General features: G+C 39.2%; 1 protein-coding gene across 6 annotated transcripts in view; it reads left to right on the top strand.

Moving 5' to 3' along the window:
- LOC124161184 overlaps positions 1-24505 on the top strand; it is a 344620-nt gene that overhangs the window by 270651 nt on the left and 49464 nt on the right. For 3 of the 6 annotated variants that reach the window (XM_046537467.1, XM_046537423.1, XM_046537458.1), the window contains exon 1: positions 14626-14829. The exons of 2 other annotated variants lie outside the window; for them this stretch is intronic. The gene's annotated coding sequence lies outside the window, so the exon portion shown is untranslated. Of the gene's footprint in view, positions 1-14625; positions 14830-23515; positions 23573-24505 lie in introns of those variants that run through there. One more of the 6 variants, XM_046537431.1, reaches the window with a different exon arrangement.

The following is a 24505-nucleotide window of genomic DNA, read 5'->3' as shown; positions in this document are numbered from 1 at the left end:
ATTACAATAAGCACCACTCCATTGATTATTTCTATCCCGCCGAAGAGAAATTTGAAGTGTTTGCCTCCAATGCCTACTTCATTGGGCATTTAAGTACAAATTTTTAAACAGCCTTCATATCATCGCTTCTTTCTACATGAAATTCTTTTTCAATTTAGTCACCTTTCGAAAGCGTAACTCCAATAACTCAAGCCCGATTACAGTTTCCAAGGCCTCTTAGGCCAGAAATAGCAGTAGCGGAACAATCAACTTATACGAGCTGGTAGGTGGATTATTTCGGAAGTAATAACAACTTTGAATTGAATAGATCCCTTTCCACCGATCGGCAACCGCTCTTCTCATCCTAGAATATATTATCGCGGAATAAATTAAAAAGATTGGCCTTGAGGTGGACTCCTCGTGTACCACCTGTCACATGATGGCCTTCTTAGTGATTGAGATGCACTTCAATGTATGCTTCCTACCACAGTTATTTTTATACCTAGTGCATCTAAATTTCAAGTTTGGTGAAATTAAATAAAATTCCTTATTTTTCCCTTAAGTTTACAAGATTGCATTGGTGAAACGGTTTCATTTTCGATTTGTCGTCACAAGTTTTAAATATTTTAATGTACTGATTGTGAGAGGAAAGAAATTTAATTTTGGCCTGATTCACTCCGCAGCAAAAGTCAATCCTGGGAGCAGCACCATCAACATTTATTTAGTTTCCCCTATATTTGCAATTAAAGCTTTCAAATTGTTTTGAGCTATTTTTCTCCTGAGCCATTTTTATTATTACGGGAACATAGAACAAGTTAATTGATCTTTTACGATTTTTCATTGCGCCCGGTTTAGAGGAAAAGAAATAAATTTCAATAAACAAATTCCTTTGTCTTTTGGACTTCGCCATCGCTGTCTATTTTATCACCAAGCCCTCACTCCATTTAATTTAATAAAAACATTCCTCTATTTTCCTATTCAACTGAAATCAGTTGCTCTTCTCCAGAGCGGAGGTGAGCATTTTCACCGACTGTTTGCTTTCAGATTGAAAAAAGTAGTTCAATACTGAGATAAACTTTATTAAGGCCTCAATTAAATTAAATAAAATGAACCTTCAAGAGCGTTACCTCTACAATGACGCTACTTTTTCTGAATCGCCGAATATTTTTGATGTGCATTTTGAATAATATTACTTAACCAAATAGTGTCATTGAAAAACTTATTGATGCTACAAATAATATACGAAAATGCAGGAGTATCTGATTATAATGAAAAAATTACGAACTTTAACTTGAGACTTTTGGTAAAAATATTTCCGAAAATAATATAATACCTCAAATAAAGATCTATAAAATCCATATCCAACTGAAAATTATTAATTACACAAGTTTCTCATAACATCTAAAAATAAAAATCAATCAGACCTCAGACCACCAAATGCCGGATGAACTCATCCATACTAATACGAGCTTGCTGTTTCTTCTGCTTGTCGATCACGGTAATGAGTCATGACTATCCAGCGCTCAAATGCACATTAAACGTGGAAAAGCAATTAGTCATGGTGGAATACCGTGCATATTTTGACGTGAAGAGCACTACATGCTCATTGCCCCGAAGGGCTTGGTTTTCGTGGGATGCTTTCTAATTTTCACTCCCGAGCATCGTATTTGTCCTTATCCTCGCAGTTCTGCAATAGCATGTTGATATCTGCTTCACTAAATCTTGTACCACCACATAAATTTCAAAAGATAAACGTGCTTTCATGCAAGCGTATATTATCACACGCGTCAATATGTACCTATTCCAGCATTAGAAAAAATTAATTTCAGCTGAAATTTTTTTCTGATTATAATATCGACAAATTGTTGCCCTTGGATATAAAAAAATACATGGTAAATGTATTTATGCGTACGTACATTTTTAACTTGTGACTCAACAAATAAGAGTTGAAATGGAAAAGCTTCGACAAAGCTTGTACAATTTATTTTTTGTAAAACATATGCTGAAATTCATTGTTATACCCCATATTACGTATTATCCTGAAATAAGGTAAGATATTTCTGTTGAGGTTTTAGGAGAAGAGGATTGAGTAAGGAGCGAAGTATTAGTTCTTACAAATAAAAAAATTCATTTTCTTGATCTTGAAATACATTAGGACAGCCTTCTTCCAATTCCAGCAATTCTTTACCATTCCGGCTCTTAACATTCTGAAATTCGTCGGATTCTTCTTATTCACATTCTTCCAATGAGGATCAGCCAATGATAATGCGCTCCATTGTGTGATGCGTGTCTGATAATTCTTTGATGAGGCTTAGAAAGACCAACATCAAACTATATATTCATTATTCTGTAAAAAAAAAAGGGGGCCAATGATGCGATAACAGCGGACGGTTCAATTTCTAATAAGAGAAGAGACAGTCTCCATATGTTAGATGAAGGTAAATATTTCTATTTCATTCTGCAAAAGGACATGGAAATTGACATTTTTTATCACCACATGCTAAATTTGATACGTGGTTTCCTTTCATTTTTCATCGCGAGCTTCGATTCACACCTATTTTTTTTATTTTAGTAGCGGCGGGATGAAGTCCTCGCCTGCCAAACGAGAGGTCGCGCGTTCGAGTCCCGCCTGGGTAGGTTGCCCTTATCCAGGGTATGATTGTTCGTGCACGTTTAATTGCCGAATTTGTTGAATACTCCGACGTAAAATGGCCAATATAATCTGTATTCGGTATTATGGGAATAAATAAATAATAAAAAATATGCATTTCGCTACGGTTCTAAACATTTCCCTTCATTTTTCAAGATGTGCAATAGGTCAGGGCACAAAACTTTAGAAACAAAACTCGACCCCTTTATCCTTCCTCCCAGGCAAATAAGATCAATGCCTCAGCTCAGGTGAGAGAGATCCTTCACGAAGAAGACCTTAGCGCGGAACCGGGAATCTGGTTTCCCTCATCCACGAGTGATTCCCAACAAAGGCGACCCCTGAGGCCGTGCTACGAAAGTTTTCTCGTGCGTGGCCAACACTGCATTCCGCGTCCCGGATAAAATACACGTTCCTTTCCTCCAGAGTTTTGTACGGAGGAAAAATTCCACCCTTTTTTTCCTCATCCTAAGCGCAGAACACAAGGGAAAGAGAACACATATTTTCCTCCTTCACTTCCTTTTTTTCACCTGCAAAATTCTTCAGATCTTGACCCCAGCAAACTTCTTCCCCTAATAAAAGTTTTGGAGAATTTATTGTATTCGCAAAGAATCCTGCAAGCTTGAAGACTGGAACAGGGAAAAAATTTGGTTCAAGTTGGTTAAATTAACAAAAGCTGAGTTTATTTCCTCATTTTTTTAATTTTTTTACTTTTTGGCGCGATCATTCTACTAGAATTACACTGAATTCTATCTCAAGAAAAATATTCCTGAAAAACAAAGCTATTGCATCATACATTTTTTACTTATGCAAATCGTCTTTAACAACCGTGGATTACAATTAAATTTCCCATTTCAATTTTATCAAAACTGGCTTGGAGAGTGCTACCGCGTCGGTTGTTGGTTTAAGACGACGGTTCCTCTGGCACTGCTGCTAGCGTGTTCAGGTCGAAGAAGGTCAGTCTTCAGGTCAGCACCGGAAGAATGGAGACATTGGAACCTCGACACCGCGGAAACCTACGTAGTCGCATTGGACTGGAGAGATATAGGTTTGGTTACGAGGTAAATTTATTGGGTTTAGCACAAAAAATGCGTGGTCGCCTCGCAAAAACTTCAACCAATACAAACGTACTAGTAAGCTCGAGTCCGATTGACCTTTGGTAATGATTACTTTTGTACTTAACAGTCAAATTTTTTTAACACAGAAAACAGCTGTATAAGGTTTTCTAATGCCTGCTCCTGATGAGATCAATGCTTAGGATGAAACATTTAGGTAAGTAACTGCGGACTAGTCGGCAGTAAACATTTACGGAGATACCAAAAAGTACACACGAAGGATGACATTTTCAATGAGTAAAAGTAATTTATCTAAACCAGGATAAGGATTACTGTTAAGTAAAATTTTATGGTGAAATTCTTTTAACGGTATTTCGTCTTCATTTCGTTGTTTACACATCTAATAAAAAATGAGTCTCATGAGAAGATAAAAATCCTATTTATATTATACAGGGAGATTTATAAAACCCCGTAAATTATGTAAAATTGTGCAGAACTAGCGTGACCACTGGACACCTACATGATGTCTACAGGCTGGGCTGAGAAACCTAGTGTAGTTGAGGACTGCAGTGTTTCAGAGAGACAAAATACAACCAAAATCGAACCGCACTGTATAATCTATGCTTAACGGTAACCATAGAATAGAAGGTCAATGACAATAATTGGTTTCTTTACAAAAACGTCAAATTGACCACAATAAAGAGAGAAAAACAGATAAACTTTTTCTCACCATTTAAATTTTCCCTGCTTGTATCCTAATTACCCCTAAAACACGCCTCTGATGAGAAAGTTGAGGAATAAGACGACAAAAAATGCGAAATTTAACAATGACGCTAAAGATACAAGGTCCTTTTCACGGCCTTATTCATTTATAGCTGTATGCGTTTGCTAAGACGTCTCCATGCAAAATGCCGCCTTAATGACATGAAGCTGCGAATTACCTTACATTAATAAATTAAAATTCAAAATTTAACACTGAATTCCGAAGATAAATGAGAAATAAGGCTGCAATTAAATTTAAATTATTAAATAAAATTCAAAACTCAACACTGAATCCCGAAGATATTAGTTCCTTTTCAAAGCCTCACTCATTTGTAGAGGGATACCTGTATACGTTTACCAAGGAGGCTCAATGCAAATTGTAGAGTCTTAATGACAAGTAAGGCAGAGAATTACCGCAAAGTAAGACGAATCGCTTATTTTAATGGAAATAATTGACCATAATATTGAGATTAAAAAAAAAACAGCGTAGGCAATCATTTCACTTGACAGGTTTTTTTCATTTTCGCGGATCGTGACCCAATCTTATCCGGTGGCTTGCGCGGGTTCCTACGTAGAGCATGAGGACTGCCCCCTTTTGTCCTCTGCTGAATGCTTCAAACTCTTCGAGGGTCCTTCGCCCTCAATACCCCACTCGTTTCACCGTCCTCGAGTCTCCAACACCTCCCCATTCACACCCCAACCAACACCCTCTTCTCACGCTATGAACCGAATGTGGTGGTCACCCTGACAACTTCCCCACCGACTGCCTCGCATGCACCGTGCTTCCCCATCACGCAATCATCCCTCGCTCTCATCTTTTTCCCTGCTCGTTCCCGACCGCCCTCTTATACCCTCTCCGAGTTCTAAAAGTTCCCTCTCATCCGGGCCTTTTAAAGTGAGCTCTCATGTTAAATGCACGGGTTCCACTCGACCTTTTCCCAGGCTACGTTTTCCACTTCTCTTCCCAGCTCTTATTCTTTCTAGTCTCTCGGTTTTCGCCTTAGTGTTCCTCTACCCCTTCATCGAGACCAATCCTATTATTCTATTTTCTGCAGAGTCGGGTATTTTTTGGACTAAAAAATAATTTTTCCCAAAATTCACTAACTCTTGATTTACTTTGTGGTATTCCATTATAAGTTTTCCTGGATATCAGACAATTACTTATACCACTTATTTTTTATCAGAGCGCAACCCGGGTTTCAATGAATTATCATCATCTTCAGACGCAAATTATTAATTATTAGCGCCTGAAGATGATGATAATTCATTGAAATCCGGGTCGCGCTCTGATAAAAAATAAGTGGTGTAAGTAATTGTCTGATATCCAGGAAAACTTAAAATTTTTCCCGCCAGTGCGTGCACCAGGATGCTTGACTGAAGCAAGATTTACGGAATGGAAATAATTAGGAAAAGAGGCAACTCGAAATGAAAGGTAATTGCAGTTATCCACAATACTTCAATGCGTAATAGGCATGTCGGTTCACAGAGCCATCATCTGGTACAATATGGTAAATCTGGTCACCAGATAATTTCTCCGTGAGCCGAAATGCATCTTGCGCATTAAAAAAAGTATTGCGTCAAAGTGCAACTACTTTTCATTCAATACGTCCAACTTCCACTATCTCACGCCTGAATCGGTAAAACTTAAAAGAGACAACATTCTCTTCCCCACATTTTACAGCCGTATTCCGAGCGAAAAGAAAGAGAAAAAAAAGTCTGATATATGAAGTGCTCCGGGGTCCGTTGGCGACCTCCGCTGTTATACATATATGTAAAATACTTTCCACTCGGTAGAAAAACAAAAAATTGTAATGCGAATAGTGTTCCGATGGATAGAAGGAAAATAGCTGGGAGAAATAGCAGCACCTTCGGTGAATAAATGAAATATGAAAAGTAAAAATCATCTTTTCCACATACTGCAAGATGACCTTCACCTCTCCTCTTCCCCTCATTGAATTTCACGTCTCTTTGCTCTCCTCAGGCCAACCCTTGAAGAGTTTTTTACCGCTTGCATTTTGACTACTCCTAGCATAAATTTTTCCTCATGGCCCTGTCGCCAAATATATTAGTTGACATCCCTTTCCTCCCATTTTCATCGATTTCAATCCATTTACCACCCTGCTCCCTTGAATGCAGATGCCTTCAAAGCAGCTCTTAGCTCTCATAGCACGTCCACCAGAGATCCCGATAAATTCGCGGAAGGAAATGCCTCCGCCCCTCTTCTACCCCCGCCTTACGTCCCGCAATATTTTCACCGTTGCAATGTTGCGAGGGCAAAGTTGGTAAATTTCCATATCTCCCTCGCACTAATTTTTGCCTTCCGTTCCCTCGATTTCAACAAAAATAGCTATCTGTAGTTGGAAAATCGATTATCAAAAGCAGAGGCTCACAAGATCAGCGATGGCACAAAAGTAAGACGCTGTCCTAATACTAAGGATGATGAATTCAATTGATTCGGCTTCAACTTTGTGAAAATCCATGTTGAAATGAAAATGTACAACCTTGGTAACTTTTCACAGGAAAATTTTATTCGTACGACGCGTTTCGACGCTGAGGCGTCATTATCAAGACTTGATAATGACGCCTCTGCGTCGAAACGCGTCGTACGAATAAAATTTTCCTGTGAAAAGTTACCAAGGTTGTACAATTGTACATTTTCATTTCACTAAGGATGATAAAAAAATTAGACACGTAACATGGAGTCTTTGCTAGGTTAATAAGGATTTCTGAAACATTCTCCTAATCACAGTTTTTTGCGACTCGATGCAGTAAGCCTTCTAAAATGATTCTGACGTATAGGGAACTCCGAGGTGTGGTTTTTACCTACAGCAGCATTGGAAGTGGGACATGAATCTCGATCATAATAAGACTACTTTACGCTATTTGCTTATTTGCGCTAAAAAAACGCAAAAAAAATACTTTTCAAACATAGCTGAATTCAAGGAAAAAGAGCAATTATTATGCACCAAGGAATTTAAATGATTTGAAAATTTGTACACACGATCGCATTTTCCAGTACGTCGAACGCCTGATATGAGAACCTCCTCAGCACATGCGCGTCATGTGAGACGTTAACCAAAGATACGACACGACTATATTACATGCCAGAGGCGCATCACGCATACCTTGCGTCTTGATTGCCACCCCAGATCCTCATGGACTTGAAAGGATGGATTCAATAAGCTAGGCGGAAGGAGGCAATGGACGAGTTCGGCATATTAGTTAGAAGTGATCTCACCACAGACAGGAATGCGTCATAAGAGGGCCATATAAATTAATATCGGGTCCTGAACGTGTTTACCGTAGACGAAAATATAAAAATTAAAAATAAGGATGCGTAAGAATTGTTCTGAAGAAAGTTATCCATCATTTTTTATTTCCCCTAAGAGGACGCATACCTCCTGCCCGAATATTATTTTTTGGTGACGGATCCTTCGCTTGAAACTTAGGTATCAAGAGGAAATTTTCAGGGTATATAAAGAAGACAGTTGTTAAAATTTTCCTCTATAACCTTTTTTCTTTCAATTGTTTTCTTAGGTGTAATTTTATGACGTTTCAGGTGCAGGCAAATCAGGGTCCACAATTCTTACACTGAAAATTTCGAAGTCATAGCATAAATTTGACGCAAGGAATCCTTCACCAAAAAAGATCTGTTGAGAAGGAAATCTGCATCCTCTTAACTCTAACATCCACTCTGCACACATTCTCTATGGACGGTGCATACAAATACGGCAAGATTTAAAATCAATTTGCAACGAAGTTACCGGGATTTTCGGCATCTAGCCAAGAGTTCTTTTCCTCGACCATGATTATCGACCGAGAAGTCTCCAACTCAATCCCACGTGCCGTCACGCTTCATAAATCAAACAATTGAAAATTTTTGCTGGAAAAAAGAGCCATATCTACAACCATGTGAATTTTTTTTACAATATTTGCGACAAAAATGAACAAGAAAAGTAAATTATTTCAGATTTTCCAAATTACTGTATCTTGAGTTTCTTTATGCATGTTATGCATCTGCCAAAAGGAAAAGTTTCTCAGGCCGTATAAATAATAGCAGGAATCAGTGGAATAAGGTACAAAATAAATTTTCAAAAAATGCATAAGAATTCATTGGCTGTTCACGCCCCAAGCATCCATATTAAAGTTATACATTTCACACTCGATATTCTGAAAGATTGTGCTGAAATTTGTAAGATAAAATGCATCATAACAACTATGTTTGCAGACTCGCATCTCTCATATTTAAAATTTAACAATCACAAAAAATGTAAACCAATAACTTGTGTTACCAAAGAAATCTACTCTACCAAATAACATATCATACACGTGACTAGATGTTTTTGCTCCAGATATTAACAAAACATATATTTTGCGAAATATAGGATAATAATTAGCGGTATTTTGTGCCAAAACTAGGAGAGGATTAAACTCCATATTTCATCCCGCAATTTCAGAAATCCGACCATGCAAAAAGAATGAAAATGTCAGACCAAAGGAAAAAGCACGTTCCTTGGTTTTGCGAAAAGCTGAATATTAATTCAAAGAATTTTTATTTTTTCAAACTCACAACTCCTCACTTTCTGACTGAGACTATATCAATGAAATGTTCCATCAAACAAGTTTCCTCGAGCACTTCTTATAATTTAATTTGAGACATCGCATAAAAAAACTTTAGAAGAACAGTTGATTGAGAAATTGCGCCAACTCCTGTAAGAAAATAACTGACCGTTTGATCGCTCTACTTTGGGTCAGTGCAATCTCAACTATGGTCAGGTCTACATTTACTAAATATAACGCAGGAAAAAACTCCTCTGTCGCAATGTCGCCGAAGGAAGGACACGTTTATCTACCTCGAAAAACCCCACCGTATTTTTTGCCCGCCTACAACGGTTGCGCCACGAAATTGGAGAAGTTACGATGACACCACTCTGGACCCAACCCACGGCTACAGTAGAGGCCATTAAAGACGGAATTGCACGAGCCTCTCCCTAAAATTACACTTTTTGTAACTTCTGGTTTATAGATAATTTCCTCTCGGGAGGTACAATTTGTATTTCTCAACTGGCACAATTATGTTTCAACTTGTTTCAACAGGCTTCTTGATCAGTATTTTTAAATAATCAATGGTCTTTTATGATAGGGTAAATAAGCTATTTCAATCTTTATCATGCTGGATAATTTATAAAAATTTATTCTGTTTCAATATTTCCCCAAATATCAGCAACTTCGTTATTAGGTCTGTTAATTTATCTATTTTCTTATTTATTATATTTGGTCTATTAATTCATCTATTTATTTATTATTTAAAAATTAATTTTGCCAATGTAATACTTCCTGATGAGACTTGGGGAGTTAAAATCCTAAGAAAGATTACAAATATTGAAATTGTTGCCGTTAAGGAAGGAAAAATCAAAGTTTAAATAAATATACAGGCAAGGAATTACGAAAACCCAAAGAAAGGAGATGATTCCTATCAAAGAGATGAATATTTTAATTTGGAGTGAAAGCGAAAAGATTGCAGGGGAATGCTTGAAAAGCACGCAGCACCAAAGTTTATGCCGACCGCCGCCAGGTGCCGTGGCAGTTGGTGAGAGATGTGCGAGGAGAGCAAGGGGGTAAGGTCGGTGCGAGAGACGAGGGGTGGGGGAAGATCGATTGAGAGGGGGGGAGGAAGAGGGACGGAGGTTGGGATTGGAGCTGAGGATGACGAAGTGAGGTGAGGAACAGGAAAAAGGCCCGTGAAACAAAGGGGAGATCATTAGCATTTGCAACAGGATTGGGAGAAACAACGTACAAAGGACTTGAGAAGCTGTTTTACCCCCCAAACAAATGATATATAAATGTTTGCAGCTAAAATGTATTGAAAAGGATATAAACGAGGTGGTGACCTTGCTGATTAAGGAGAATTTACCACGAGACTTGAACACGCAACGGCGACGAATTAAGGAAAGTATTATAGTTCATAAAATAAAAAAGAAGAAAGAACGTAAGTGTAAAACAACATGGGAGGAACAAAATTACAAGGCTACTTCATAGAAACCTATGGTGAAAATTGGAAAAGGGTATATTCAACTGCTAGACAACCAGATTTGTAAAAAGACTTAGATTGAGTAACTGAGACTTGAAAAAGAAACAGCACATATGAGACTTTAAATCATAATATTTACTCATAGCTAATCAAGACGGTACCCGACCGTTTTCCCGAATCGTTTTTTCCGACGACCTTTTTCCCGAATCGTAACGCGTCCTCTTTCCCGAAAGCTTTTTTCCCGAAACCCTTTTCTCCGAAACATTTTTTACCGAACACCTTATTTCCCGATTGTATAAAAATGAGTTCATATTTTTTATAACCAAATATATTCATACACAAGATACTTTATTTTTTTAGAAAATTATATTGTGCGCGATAGCTCTAAGAAATTCAAGAAAAATCCTATCATTCTTGTAATCTTCATATTCTTCTACAACCGATTTCAGCCTCTCGTGCATGTCGTACCATTTCTTTTTTGGCTTCTGGGTGGTTTTTCCCGACTAGTAACCTAAAGCGGTTATTCCAACCTTCAGATGCATTCTTTGTTGTTGCATAACCTGCTTTTGTAGCTTGAAAGTTGTTTCAACGTCTTCAACTGGAACAAACTTTAAAGCTGCCATCATATGAACTGTCGTTTTGAGGGTTCTATCTGTTGGGTCATTGTAAGGGACTTGAAGTCCCACTTGTTGAATTTTACGATAAATAGCTTGTTTTTTATACAATCGGGAAATAAGGTGTTCGGTAAAAAATGTTTCGGAGAAAAGGGTTTCGGGAAAAAAGCTTTCGGGAAAAAGATTATTCGGGAAAAATGGATTCGGAAAAAAAATTCGGGAAAAAGGTCGTCGGAAAAAACGATTCGGGAAAAGGTTAGGGAATCAATCGAGACAGATTTCAATTCGGTATTATGTCTCCAATTCACCAAGTATGAATCAAAAATATTGATGAGGTCCCTTAAATTGCTTGATAAATCTATAGAGCTGTGGGAAATTAAATGCCTACATCGTGGAAGTAACTCCTCGAGTTGAATTTTTGGAATTGGTGTTTTGTAGTGATACTAGGGATGGTAAATTGGGATAGAGCGCGGATGAAGAACCATTCAAATAAAGAATCCAGGAGTAAAATTGAAAGACAAATCAAATAAATTTAGCGGAAAAACCTTAACATCTTCGGTATGACAGAGGAAGACTTATTATACTCCGTAGTCAGCTGTAAGAAGGTTGGTTAGCTTCAACCCCCTGGAGGCCTACCTTCAGAAGATATCCTCTCAACCATAAATTTCCCGGAGTGGAGAGTAGTAGAAGAGTGAGAAGCAAAGTTAAAATAGTATCTTTACTAAGGTATTGCAGTCATGTTTTACCTGTTAGGCGAGAAAAAGTGGCTATCACCATCATCGATCATGAACCCGAAAATTGGTTTTACGCAGCTTGACACTCAATTGTCCTATCACCTAGTATTTTAACACTAACATAATACTTCTTTTTTATATCATTGAACACTTGTTTTGTGAATTTCATTATACATCTTCCTCTGCCGTTCTTCCGTTCCGACTGTCGTAAACGATGATTTTCATCACAGCATCTTGCCACATCATATGGCCGATTAGTTCGTCTTCTTCACAAGGTTTTCCAAAAGGCCTCTCTTCTGTATAACCCTTATTAAAACTTCCATATAACTCACAAGACACGAAATCAAAATACGGAGAGAAGTGAGAAAGATACGAAATAAATAACCACCCCGTCGCTTACGAGGGTTGGCAAGGAACTTTTGCCTGGGGACGTCGTAGGGACATCAGAGGGAAAGTTAGTTAGCGAGTGGCACCGTTAGCGTCATTGGCGGGACAGGTTGGGGCGAAATCACACGAAGTGCCTTTGGGGGAGGAGGGAGAGTGGGAAAATTGGCAGAAGTTCGCGAAAGGCTAATGACGGGAGGTGTGAGAGGGTCATAGAAAGTTATCGTACCGTCAAGGAGAGGGAGGGGAAAGCCCCGGGAGGAGTGAGAGATAGGTGAATGCTGGCGGCTGTTGTTTGGCAGAGTGGAGCCGAGGGAAAGAGTTGAGGGTGCGAATGGCGGTGAGGAGGAGAACAGGTGGGGAAGGGAAGGGAATAGGAGTGGGGTGGGGGGGGAGCGGAGGTTTGGGAAATACTGGAGCGGGATGTCCGGAGGGGAGGTCGCGGATTTCGCCTCGGGTGGGAGAGCGCGGGCGACGGGGAGAAGCTAAGCTCGGTCACGCCGGGCTTTTTTTCCGTGGAGATGGCATGCGACGAATGTTTCTGGCGTCGGTAGGTCCCCTCCGGCAAGAAAAATCGAGCGCTTAAAGTACCTTTTCTATCGCAAAGCTTGCTGTTGGTAATTTCCATACTGCGAATGATACATCAGTCTGGATGAACAAAGGTCAGGTTATCACGTTATTACATTTTTTTTTATTTGAACAGGCAAGTCCGAATAGACTCTGATCAGGTGGCAATGAAAGGCAACATCAAAGATACCGAGTGAGTTCTATTTTAAATGAAATCGTAACGTATGAAGAACAACATGAAACATGAACATGAACATAGATGTTGGTAACTCCGTTAAAATTGCAAAAAATAGCGTCAAAAGGTCCCCTCCAGCAAGAAATTTTTGAGCACTTAAAGTAACTTCTCTATCGGAAAACTTGCTGCTGACTATTTCCATACTGCGAATAATGCACCAGTATGGATGGACAAATGTCAGGGTATCACGTTATCATATTTTTTTATTTGCGCAGATAAGTACGACATGGCTTATGTCAGTTGACACTAAGGTTGCACCAAAAGATACCGTGTGAGCCGTATTTCAAACGTAAACATTGGAAATGAAAAATACCATGAAACATAAGCATAGATATTGATATCTCCGATAAAATTTCATAAATCGTGCTTATCGATGACTACGCATGAATATATCATATTTCTTTTCCAATGTCAATGCATTACAAAGTAAGGGTTCAAACAACTCCGCGGGTAACTGGTTTCATTTAATAACTGTCCTGTTGAGGATTGACTTCTTGTTGGCATTTGCTACGTCAAAAGACACCATTGAAGATATTTTTCCACACATTTCCACATTTTGACTCTCAGAGCCGTCTGCCTCTCATCTAAATTTAGGAGTTCAAAATATAACGACCTAAAAAACACATTTTAATACATCAGAACTTCATTATTTAATTATTTACATATAAGTATTAGGTGAGAGTATAATAAGGATATTGGAGGGGGTAGGGCAATGCCGGAGAGTATAAAAGAACCAATTGATAATTTTTGTTAAATGAATTGCCCGAATGGTGAACTACTTTAAATAATCGCAGTCATCGCATACTCATGCCTTAATTGCGTCACGAAAACGCTTCTTGCAATGAAATGATATGATTGTGACCGCTGAAGACTGGAAAGAATAAGTTCGAGAAATAAAGCAGGGGAAATGTAAACACAAATTAAGTGAGAGTAAAAACACTCAATATAAAATAAAACTCAATGATTTGATCCAAATAAGAGCATTGATTTCCAAATCCTGCGTCAAGCAATCAAACTTAATAGCTGCAAATTCTTTTTTTCTCATGGAATTGACTATACTACGATAAGACACATGCGGCCGAACCAATATTCTATTTGATTTAAATTGTCAAAACCGGTAAATCCACATTCAAAAAGCAGAAAATCACAAGGTGCTGATAAAATGGAATTAATAACAACTCATCGAGAATTAATAAACAAATAACATTCTCTCCTTATCAACATTTTTCATCGGCAAGTCGGGAGAGATCCTGCTTAGTAAAGCAAAGAGGGGGCTTGCAAGATAAATTGAACTTTAGATGTCTCCTGCCCGGAAAGGAGACCCCTAACACTTCCTCTGACCTCCTCCCACGGAGACTACACGGGGATAAGACCCATGAACTGTGAGAATGGCTTATTCTTGAGTTCACATCTCTTTACTCCCGAGGCTTTGAGCGGACGCACGAAATAGCGTCAACGTTCCTCCAAGTCGCACGCCTGAAATCGCAGCTTGAGCGCGGCGGTACTCGGTGAGGAGTTGGGGGATGGGGAGAGGAAGAGGAGGAGAGGGGATGGAGGGGCGGTTGAGAAGGATGGAGGGGAGGGTGGCGGGATAGGCGTAGTAGTGGTGGTGTAGGAGAGGAGAGATGAGGATGCCGCCTGGCGCCACAAAGCGGGTGCGGTGCTGCTGCTGCTGCTGAGGGAACCCTCCCCGGGACCGCCGCCGCTTCCACTCGGGTCGGTAGCGGCTGCTGAGAGCGGAGCGCGGGAACAAGAGCTCCCGCACCCCGGGCGACTGATTACTCATCGCGGAGACACAAGAACGGCGGGAACATCATCAAGGTGCGTCTGTCTCTTGGTGTGAAAATAAGTGGGCAACAAGTTGCGTTTCTTCCGTCGTGTTCCGTCGAATGTTTGCGAGAGTGTGTTACGCGACGCAGAAGGAAGGGAGAGAGAAAACCGAGTTGGAATTAGGGGGATCTATTCAACCCTTAGGGATAAAATAAGTTTCTTCGGTCCCAACGCGCAAGATAAAGGCCACCACGTTCACGTTTGGCGTCGATTGTTCTACGATTAATCGCGCCGTTTATTTTCCTTCTTGTTCTCAAACGAGGATAGCTTCGAAGAGATTTGATTTTTTGTTTTGAATATTTCACTGTTAAAATATTCCCACCTTTTGTTCAATTTCGAAACCAGTTATTTTTATCTTGTTGTCATAAATTTTTAGGGTGCAAGAAAATTGAAAACAAAACTTCGTGGCATGTTTGCGAAGTGAGGATATTCCAAAAAGTGACTTAGGGATAAAACATTCATAATAGCCTAATTTATCTACCCAATCGCCACGCATTTAGTATCTTACGATCGTTCATGTATGACTCCTTCACCTCAAATTTAATTTTAAAATTTTCAGTAGATTTTATGATTGCGAAACTTTCTCATGGATACCCACTCCAACTAAAATTATGCCAAACTTACTCATCGTACAATACTTCATTGTGGTTTGCTGTAATATAGAATATAAAATTGATACTGGATGAAAAGCCATACATTGCTGGTCCCTCATATTGTGCGACTGAAAATTATATAGAATCATTTAAATAGGATAGAGTTTAACATGAAGAACTTAAGGAGCTTATCATACTACGCCAAAGATGAATTATCAATATTATTTCACGCCTTACAGTAGTTCTGAACACGCGACCACAGATTCCGATGAAGTTGGTCCCATTCAAAATTACAGTTTGTGCGAACAGATATAGATTTATACATATTGAACTGCGGTAGCACGGTAAGTACTAAAACTGCAAGGACAAACTAGGAGCATTGAGAATTGAGGAGATCTAATGAAGAGCTGGACCCTTTAATGTTTTACCGATCATAACCTTGGATGAATCATAACATCGAAATGAAATAAGCATACGCCGTGCGTGTCAGCCATTAATTAAAATCAGCATCGAAATTAATCTAAAATGACAGGCACCAGTTTTTAAATAGAAATCTTGTTGTGTGTGAACATATCCGTCACCAAGCATAACGACTCAAGGTTCGGCCGTGGCGATCAGGTTGACAAAGCATTCAAAATTATGAGTCTAGAAAATAAATGCAACCAAATTTAGTAATTACGCAATCAGGAACCCTCGATGAAATATTGATAAACAACACGTGCAACCTCCCTTCTCCCGCCCAACGACCGAAGTACTAACTTGTACTTAGTGAAAAATGGTGTGAAATCGACCCTAAGTCAAGCTTGACGGGCCAATTAATTAAAGAACACGTGGATGATCCTTTCTTCTACTTCATTTTTATAGAATGGAGAGAATAGCGTGTAGTGATCAGGGAGGGCAGAGAAAATAAGAACGATTGATAGGAATTTCTATTCGATGTTACCCACGGAGGAGTACCGTGAATATGTGCGCCTACTATTCTAAGTTCTGGCGTGTGGACTAACGGTACGCCAGATTGCAGAGTGTTACTAACATTTGTTAATGATATTAATATCATTTTCTTTCAGTTTCGCTATCATTGATATCACAGTGTAAAAATAGAAATATCTTCAATTGTAGGCGAGCTGAGTAAGTGGAAATAATCATTATATTCTCTGGCTCTGAGCCTTGACCACGCTCATTTTTGAGCTGTTTTCTCCTGAAATGTCGTAGCCATCCGTGGGTGGGTGGATGTGTGTGTGTCTGACTGTTTATCGAGTGCGTGTGTCGTCCAAAAACCCGCCAACCTTAGCAGGGTCTCTCCGGCTCTGTGAATAATCCCGCCATGTAAACCACGAAGCCTCAGCGTGAAGAGTTTTTCGAGATCACCACCGCGTCAGGAGCTGCACTAATGCCGGCGTTTCGATGTCCGACTCTGTCATCATCCTCAGGGCAATGAGTGGGACTTGGATTGGGTTATGAGTTTTGAGCTTGAAGGCCGAGTCGGACATGGTAACGTCGGCGGTGATGCAGTTTCTGACCCAGTGGCGATCTCGAGAAGTCTTCACGCAGTCAATTCGCCACGATAGCGCACAAAATCTACCTTCAAGATGATTTAGTTTGGATGCCAACATCCCATACAGAAAGAGCCTTGTTTTGGTTGCTTGTATGCGTGAGTGGGTGTGTACATGCGTTTATAAGTGATTTGTCCATTCCGGTTGAGAGGCTGAGGTTTTGGTCCCCTTTCCCGCACACCAACCCAATGTTTAATTTTCAAGGACGAGCATTGACTGATATTATCCGGCCAATTGAGTTTTTTTTTTCATTTCATTTTCATTTGCCGGCCTCGGTGGCGGCGGAGTAAAGTCCTCGTCTGCCAAACCGAAGGTCGCGGGTTCGAGTCCCGCCTGGGTAGGTTGCCCCTATCCAGGGCATGGGCGTATGTGAATGTCCTTCATTGTTAATTGTTAATGCCCCATTGTAGAGGCCATAAAATGTGCTGTTTATGGGGTAATGGAAATAAATAAATTCCATATTGCATCTTTGAGGCCTTGGAGCTAAATTGACCCGTTTCCCTCGATAAGATGGCACGGGAGTGTTGTAACCGGTCGAAGTGTACCGTATAAAGTGTAGAAAATGGGCAAAGTTTAAATTATTAAATTTCAAATCTCAACGCAAAAAGAGACGCGTATCAGAGCATTACATTCTTGAAATTTAATTCGCTCTTCCATCGTCTCATTACTAATTACGTAGCGGTAGAGGTGCGAGCTAGTCTTTTGAAATTATTCCATGCACGCCAGTGAGATGGCGCGAACTTCTCAAATCAAATACGCCATTTTAAGCCTAAACACACCCGATTTTTGCCCAAGGCTTGACAACCGAAAGAAGACCCGAAGAGTAGGCATCATAATTTGATTATAGGACTTTTTCGAGCATTCCGGTGGAGCTCTTAGAGGAGGATCGCGCCACTCGGGTCATCAGACGGGCATGCTCAGCTCCAACGAGACTGCATACAAGAGGGCCCGATCCATCTAGGAGAAGCTACATTTAATGTTGCCCGTTGCGCATTCACAGTCTTTAAACATGTCTGCTGATGAGCGCGGAGCGATCCATTTATTACAACCATTGCGATGGAATATTTTCACTCGCGAGAATTAGCATTGAGAAGCTGTGAATTTGATTAATAATATCATCAAAAACAAAGTTTTTTTTAGAGCGCCAACTGTACCTTATTCGTCGGGATGTGCGAGTACTCAAAAATTCGAGTCGAGTCGAGTAGTTGGTACTCGACTCGAGTGTTTCGAGTATCATTTCGAATGTCGAGTCGAGTAGAGTAGTTTCGGTAACAGAGCTGCTGAGGCCAGAATGTTCATAAATCTGCTGACAGGATGCGCCATCATTAAACTCACGTAGTAATATGGTTTTAAAAGCCGATAAGTCGTTCTGTGCCTTGGCCTAGGATATTCGGCTTTTATATGCGTAGCAGTCAACCACTATAGTAGTCTAAATGGGCGCTGAATACCTTTTCAATAGCCATTGCGGCCGACCGTCTTCCGATCCGGCGTAATCGGAGTCGACCGTTGTATTGCTCATACTTTCTTATGTGATACTTATACACCCTACCATATTTTCTTCACTCAAACGCCTAGAAAATATGTAAAAATTGTTGAGATTTCTATGGAAAAAATGCAACTTTTAGGTTTTAGCGGGCAATGCCTGTTATTCCCTGTTTTTGATGTCACTTGTGAGTGCCATTCATTAGACTTTTTTAATACTACGTAGGTCCGATGTTAATTTTCCTAAATATTGTTGCGTTTAGTTTCCTTCTTGAACTCACAAAAAAGAGTTGCTATGGTTGATTAAACGAAGTGAGAAATAAATAAAAAATGTTTTGTTCCGCAAAGCTTAGCTCAGTTCTATAGTTCGTTCCCTTCGTTCACTTAAACTCCATGAAGATCCAAGATGCATAAAAGTCGTTGATGTTACTTTTAATAAAAACTTCCAAAGTTCCCAAATCTTGCAACTTTGGCAAGAAAGTACTTTTCCAGCCACATAAGTGCGATTTTGCAAGCATAGTATAATAAATTTTAATACTGTATCATGGAGGCGTCATAACCATTTTTGAAGGAGAATTTGAAAGGATCAAATATTACGTGATACATTTACGTATATAATATTTATTACAATTGTGCAAAAGCCTTTACTGAGGCCTCTCCTGAGCAGTTTTGATATATGCATCAATTAAATTGACGGCGTATCACAACAGGTTAATCCATTTCAATTGTGCTAATGGAACTGTATAAGACACGTTAATTTTCATTCATCTCATAATTCGGATACAATTTACATCAACGTTCCTCATTTTCTTTTCCTTTTTACATCATACTAAGCTTTCTGAATAGAAAACCCACAATGGGATAGGAAATATGAGAATGTGGGTAAACTCTTCTCGAGATTCCCACCACGTTGAATTCTCCATATTAGCCAACTTTTCAGACTCCGACTCGGGGCTCATCCTCAGGGCTGCTGAATATCGATTTATTTGTTTATGGCTGCTAAGTCTCACTGTCACGATTAATTTGGTTTGTTAAACTATAAAAAATTATCCTAATTGTTATTATTATTAATTATGCAGGAGCAGTCATAAATTCGAAGATTGGTATGACGAGCTGTAATGCCTGGTTCACAGTTGCTACACTCGACCCGACTCGACTCGATACTCGCGAGTAGTTTTCAACTCGACTCGATATTCGACTCGAGATCAAAAAGCACTACTTGCACATCTTAAATTATTCGGATCGCTAGGATCCATTATCGACGTGAGTGGCGACTTTAGTAAATCCATTTGAACGCGAGATGTGTGACAATACATCTAGTAGCCAACTATAGAATTCTTCACTGTTATATTTGTGTTTGGCTTGTTGAGGCAAGCGAGCTTTTTTACTCTTTTGGAACGCTCTATTTTACATAACTCACAGCCTGGGCAGCATAGCGCCGGATAGGAACAGGCGCCATCTGCCGTGGTAAGCCGTCACCAGAATTATTCGATGGCTCTGAAGGTACTCAACAACAACAATGTCAATTCTTCATATATACAGCCGTAACCGTACGAATTCTATGTAGCTGAAAAGGGAGAAGGTTGTAAATATACTGGAGGGGGCACCACTGGTTCCGAGCGTTGAGCGCAGTGTGGCAGGAATAGGGGTGCTTGGGTAGGATACTTTGACCAAAACACTGATAATCCCGTAAGAGTCAATGCTAACTATTTGGTGAAATATTCGGTCATAATCGTTGTTACGTAAAAATAAATTATCGCAAACGAACACAGTAAACCTTTTTCCTATCATTATGGGAAGGCTTCGTGAAAACATGCCTCGAATATCTTTTCCTAAGGAAAAATTACTGTCAATCACCACGGTTGCGCTGTGCAACTAGCTTAGCCGAAAGTAACATTTTACAAGTGTAAAATATCTATTCCCCTGCACTTCTACTGGTAATTTATAAGATTACAGCCAATGGAAGTCTTACGATAGTGGACCGGTCGCAATAATAGTACGAAAGTACGTTCACGACGATATATTATCACCACGATATGACTATATGGACAGTTTAATATACACAGTAGTATGACGAACGATCGGAAAACTCCGACGACAATCAAGAAGTAATTGTTGCATTTTCATTTTATAATCAGTAGCAATATAAGGAATAGAATACTTGATTATATACGTACACTGCTTGAGACTAAGTCCGAAAATTGTCAAACCAAGATGGCGGAATTCTTACCACGCTCGAATACAGCGCCTCCTGATATTTACAAACTCCTTGGAATGGATAGAAAAGAATACGAATTGTTGGAGGCAACAACATAAGGAACTTCTTATTCACTAACAGTCACTTCATTAAAAAATAACATTCACTTCCATGCATAAATGTTGCAAAGAATATACGAACCACATCAATTACACAAGGTATTTTTTTTTAACCCAGTTTACAATTTTAAACCCAGAAAGTATTCATCAGTTTAAGTTTTTAAAAAAATTGAAGGAAGACTGGTAGTAATTTCCACTCGGTGTAATCAACAGAAGAGTGCCGTGAATTTCAACTCATGTATACGTCAACAACTTACAACATCAGCAACTTGTATTTGGTCACTCGCAGAAATGTTTGAAAATTTGAGGCATTAATTTAATTTTTACGAAATAATAGTGTGTGCCAAAAAAATCTTTTATAAATATAAATAAGCATATGAGCTACCGAAAACTTCAGACTAGAATGCCTAATATTTTCATATTAATCAATATATTATTCCAAACTTATCATGACTGTTTAATTTTATATCTAAGTTATCCTCAATTCCGTCATGTCTTCAAAATATTTTCTTTAATACTTACCAAATTCTCCAATGCCTAACTTTTTGTCAACTTTAACATTTTAATCCTGATCCACATTTACATAAAATTAAAGGTATATGCTCAAATCTTTATGTTAATTTGACGCCCGTCCACATTTTACTTTAAAGACTATGGACTAAAATTGGAAGCTAATAAAAACAACATGCTCAAAGTTATTGCACGTACGAAATTATTTTATCACGTAGAAATTTTATGAAAGAGCGGCAATGGAAAAGAACACAGCATACTACATAAGGAAATATCAATTAACGATTACGACGACTGAAACTTCAGGCATAAGCACATGAATTGCAGCGATGCATAATCTTGCAATAACAAGGGCGTTATAAACGCTGAAATGCGAGTCGCTTCAAAGTGATCTCTAATAGAATGAGAGAACTTTTCCGCGGAAAGCATTCGGGGGGAAAGGCTGAAATTTCTAATCGCAGAGGCGATATGAGTAAACAAAAGCTTCGGGGCAATGCTTTAGAACAGCTAATGGAGAATATGCGACGTGCGTGGGAGAAAAGAGAAGCATTGGGTGAAGGGAGGGAAAGAGAGGAAATACCGAGGGGTGCGACAATATGTGCTCTGGCGATGGATTGAAAAAAACACGTGTCACTGCACGGAATTTTTGAAAGGGTTGAGAGCCACGGCATTCCTCAGCAACTTGCGAAGTCATGCGCAAAGTGAACCAGAATATTCATTCGCTGCACCAATAGAAAACGTCTGCCGTGAATTTGCACGGCGATTAATTCAGGCAACGAAATCTTTTTATCACAAATTGATTTTAATGTTTTTTTAGATTAAAACACTTGTACCAGTCGCTTAAAAGATGCAAAACATCACTCAGAGATAAGCTAAAAATATAATTTACGGCTATAACTAAAAACATGACTCGGAAAACAAGTGAGTCCCATATTGTCAACCGATTTCCTCATTTAAAAAAAGAGAAGATTACGCATATTTTCACGATAAAAATAATTAAAAAGGAAGCAAAATCTTTACAACCACCAATTCCAACCATCAGGTATTCAAAATTTCTGCATGATTTTAGCAATCTCTTCAACCTAAACGCTCTCTTCTGAAAATAGAGAATAGTCGCATTCCCGCATTCTTTCATATCGAGACTAGGAATACTTAAACAAAGCGTTATTTCGCGTAAATTTTTCGTTAGCGTAAATTTTTCACACCACCATTATTCCCTTTGTAGAGGAGAGATGTGGCTATGAAAAAAAAATCCACCAAAAAATAAACACCATGGGAGACTGAATAACGAAGAAGTTAAAAGCCACAACGGCGCTTAGTATATGTGAAAGAGGAGCTGCTTCCTAGTGGGTAGGAAAAGGGCATCAATTGAGGACTCGTAATAATAAGCGGCGACGAAATGAAGGCCCGATGAGTGCCATCGGAGAACCGCCACGGAATATTCCAGTAATTATCCAGCAGACGCCCGGAGTCGGGGGTTTTATTTCCCGTCAATGACATATAACGGCAAAGAATGGGGGCATTCGGAGGGGAGGCATCCATGGAAGGGACGCGAAATAAAGATGGTCCAATAAAGAAGAAGGGGATGCCTTTATCTCACTAGGTTAGTTTTACGATGGCCCGAGGGTAATGGGTATTACAACAATCGCCACTTTTAGTAAAAAAAATAAACCTACAAAGCAAATTGCTCGCTTCCAACCGTATACCCCACCGCACAAATTCAGCAGTAAAATCTTTACAGAAGCTGTTAAAGCCGAGGTCGGTCAATCTTACAGAGCTAAATACGGTCTACGTTTCAAAGTAACTGTGGGGAATCCTTCATGAACAGTTGCATGATTTCTTAGTACTCCACTAATTATTACTTTTTTCCGCGCTGAAAATACTATAATTTTCTCCAGTAACTTTGTAGCATATTTATATTGTTAGCGCACTACCAGTACCTACTCCTGCGAATGGAATTTCCGAATATGTCGCTATTTTTTCTCGTTTAGAGAAAATACAATTCATCAATATTCATGACTAAAATACAAAGAAATATCGATCAAGTTGATTAGATAAATTACTGAAGTCGTATGTAATTGCTTGTGCTGACGCCACCGAATTATTTGGGAAAATACTACGCCGAAAAACAAGTAACTGGCAAATTACAGTCGGCTGTGATTAGAATTCCACCGTGTTCTACATTATTTGCATCTCAAAATATGAAAATGTTTTCTATTGCAGCATGTAACAACGGTTGTGGAAATCTGGCGTCCCAACAACGAGAGTATCGTAATCAAGGTAAGAGTCAAAAATTCATATAAAGCCAGATAAGGAGAGGCATTTACTCCGATGAATGCAAGAATTAAGGCCTAATGAGGGAATAGTAAGACATAATTACGTCAAGAATGGTGAAATGAAGCCGTCTCTTCAGACGCGGAGGGAAATAAGTTCGGATGAGATGCAAACCGACTTGAGTAGCCACCAATGGAGACTGCTGTTGATTGTAGGAGAGCGCTGCACTTCTCCGAGAGTACGTACACCCACACCGAGAGTCACCGCAGACATCTACAGGGGCGACCCAGGAAGATTCACGAGTAAAGATAACTTGCGTGAGATTGGTTCCCTTAAAGCGGAGCGACTATCGCAGCGTATGCCTCTACCGCCAGCGAATTGCGTGGGAGCGTTTCTCCTCGGTCATATGGCTGCCTGTTAAGTTTCTCCATTTCACCCCTGTTTTTTTTCTGCCTCATTCCATTAGCGTCATAATTAATCCGGCCCGATTCACATTTCCAGGAAACATTCTATCAGAGCAACAAAACGTTCTTTAATTAATTACCGCATTGAAAAATCACCCTAATATGGTTCTTTTCATTTTTTGGTGTCTCTATTATTCATCAGGAAAATGTTTAAGTACAAGGATGATTTTTAAAATTTCCCAGGGACTCGGAAAACCTAGTGGCCCAGCGAAATGCTTGGCATGAGAATACAAGCTAATAAAACAGACATTAATACAGAATAATAATAATAGAAATAACAAGATAATCATTAATAATATACACAAATTTCACACATTAAGATACACAAATTTCAGGCAAATATCCTTCATAATTGGCCAATAATGTGAATCCCTTGCAAAAAATGATCCTCAGTACTGTAGCTAAACTTTCCACGCTTCGAGGTGCTAGAAGCTAAAAAAAATATGAGTTCAACATACTAATAGACATGTTATCA

This window comes from Ischnura elegans, chromosome 1, assembly GCF_921293095.1.
Source record: "Ischnura elegans chromosome 1, ioIscEleg1.1, whole genome shotgun sequence".
NCBI classification, from domain to species: domain Eukaryota; kingdom Metazoa; phylum Arthropoda; class Insecta; order Odonata; family Coenagrionidae; genus Ischnura; species Ischnura elegans.
Note: the sequence above shows the minus strand (reverse complement) of the source record. Positions and strands in the feature narration are given on the sequence as shown.